Source organism: Camelina sativa, chromosome 18 (genome assembly GCF_000633955.1).
Source record: "Camelina sativa cultivar DH55 chromosome 18, Cs, whole genome shotgun sequence".
NCBI classification, from domain to species: Eukaryota; Viridiplantae; Streptophyta; class Magnoliopsida; order Brassicales; family Brassicaceae; genus Camelina; species Camelina sativa.
The window spans coordinates 15,032,890-15,035,462 of NC_025702.1; the positions used below are offsets into that span (position 1 = coordinate 15,032,890).

Consider the following 2,573-nt stretch of genomic DNA (forward strand, 5'->3'; position numbering starts at 1 on the left):
TTTTTTTTTTTTTTTTTTTTTGGTTCAGGGTCAGGAAACCCCAAGATCTGTAGAGTGTGACAGTATCTTAGGGTTTGTAAAAGAAATGGCCAAAATCAGTGACTTGTCTGATGAATTGCTTGTCAAGATATTATCGTTTCTTCCAACAGAAGAAGCCGTATCCACTAGCCTTTTGTCCAAACAGTGGAAGTTTCTTTGGATGTGGTCGCCCAAACTCGATTTCAGCTTTACTACTCCTTCAAAGTCTACATGCCTGAGGGATTTTATTGCCAAGAATCTACCATTACACAAAGCTCCTATCATAGAAAGCTTGGTCCTTTGCTCCTTTCCTGGAGCAATTCAACCTGAGGATTTGGATTTGTGGGTTGGAACGGCAGTTTCTCGATGTCTGCGTGAGCTAAGTATCGATTTATATTATACCGAAATGCAACCTTTTGTATCATTGCCCTGTAGTTTGTATGTATGTGTGTGCCTTGCGACTCAAGTCAAGTTTGAAAGCTCAAAGGGTTTGACTTAACCCGAATCACACAGTGCTATGCTTCTTTAGGAAGTTAAGATTAAATCGAAAATTTGATGTTGTCTTATATGGGATGATTGACGGTATCCAAATCCGTCAATACACCCCCCTACGTGTTCAATACATTATGTTCCCTGCTCATGAGTCATGAGTCATGACATCTTTATCAAAAAATTGAGGATTAATTAGATGGATCATCCCTACGATAGTTTCTTTGTAAATGTGAGATTTTTAACAATTTACCACCAAAGATTAACTAAAAGAAAAAATCAGATGATAAGAGCACATCAAATTATATAAATCATGAAGAGTAATATATAAAACCAAGTTAAACCAACAAAACATGTTCTACTAATTCTCTCTCACTCTCATTCCTCATTAAGGACCTCTGATTCATCTGCTCCATATATTTGCTTGTTCTATTTCACCTCCACCCTCACATCCGGAAACTTCTTACAAAACACTTCCTTCTTATTCATCCCCGTTCGCCTTCTAGCTAGGTTCGAGCTTTATATTAGACGGTGGATTGACATGATGGGCTTAAGAAAAATGTTCTATAAGACATGAAGTGATGGAAAAATAGAAGATTTACTTTATTTATGTTAATCTCTTTTCCTTATTACGTCAGGTTAAGGCAAAGACTATTGCCTATATATGTTTACGACATGATGGAATTAGGTCACCGTCTAAAACTTTATCTTGATTTGTGAATTTTCTAGGTTTTTGTTCTGTTCCTCTGTTATGGCTTAACCCAGCAATTTCTCATTATTGCTAATAATAGAATCTACCTCGTAAAGTGCTGAATTCAAAAAAATCAAGGTCTTTAGTAGATATGGCTAAAATCAGTGAGTTGCCTGATGAATTGCTGGTGAAGATATNCCCTTCCTTGAAGCGTTTATCTGTACATATAGACTCGACATGTTCTATTGGTGCGAGTATCATAGTCACACCTTCTTTGAAGTATTTCAACTTTGAGGATTACAAAGTTGAAGATTGTTATTGTAAAGGATTCTCCTATTCTATTGACCATATGCCAGAGCTTGAAGAGGCTAATATCGTTGTTCTGAGAAATCCTCAAGATCTTATCGAATCAGTTATATCTTCCAGACGTCTTTCATTACGCGTAGCATTCAACTCTGCGGAAAAGGTAAGCCTTTGTTTTCAATCTCAAATTATTATATTCTCTTGAGTTTGAATCCTTTGTTTATTATGTGTGTGTGATGTGTGCAGAGTGTGTATCGTGATGGCATTGTCTTTAGTCGGCTGTAAAAGTTAGAGCTGTTTATATGCAATGATGATTGGTCAAAGTTACTTGTCCAGTTGCTCAAAGATTCTCCTAATCTGCAAATCCTCAGTCTCATTGTTGATGATGTAAGTTTCTTCGTTGATTTGTTTTGTAGTTCTAAAAGCACGATGTGGTGTACGTAGTTTTAACTCTTTATGTTTAATCTCAGAGTAAGTCACGTTTTTTGGGTTATAAACCGGTTAGCTGGGACAGCTCCGTTCCAGAATGGTTTTTGAAGAGTCTTGAAACTTTCACGTTTGAAGGGTACAAGGGAAGACAAGAAGAGAGGGATTTCTTGAGTTTTATCTCCAAACATGCTCGTTGCTTGAAATCTACATCAATCTTGCACGCATGATCCATGTTATATGCTCCCTTAAAAGAGTCATTGTATTCGTTTAAGGATGTTTCTGCTTGTTTAATTATAGATGTGGAAATTGCTTTCAAACAAAAATTGTGCCTTCTTGTCACAAGATACTGTCCTTACTCCTTAGAAAGAAGTGAAAGGTCAGGACTTTTAAATCAATCACAGCAACAAAAGAAAAAAACCAGCAAAACTTGTTCTAGTGTGAATCTCTCAATCATCCTCTTTAATAACCTTACTGCCAAGTCCATTGAGTCCTTCTGTAGGGATTTCAGCAACAGTGACAAGGGAGAAGAGATTTCTCTTACGTGCATAACACGAATCTTGGTGGACCTCTGTTTCCTCTGCTCCAGATTCACTTGGTGAAAACTAAAAGAAATTCATAAGAAGACTGGCCCAGTTCGAGGCCT

At 37.1% G+C, this 2,573-nt stretch overlaps 1 pseudogene; it reads left to right on the forward strand.

Annotated features, from left to right (window-relative positions):
* The window catches only part of LOC104763528, a 4,723-nt pseudogene extending 2,566 nt beyond the window's left edge, over positions 1-2,157 (forward strand).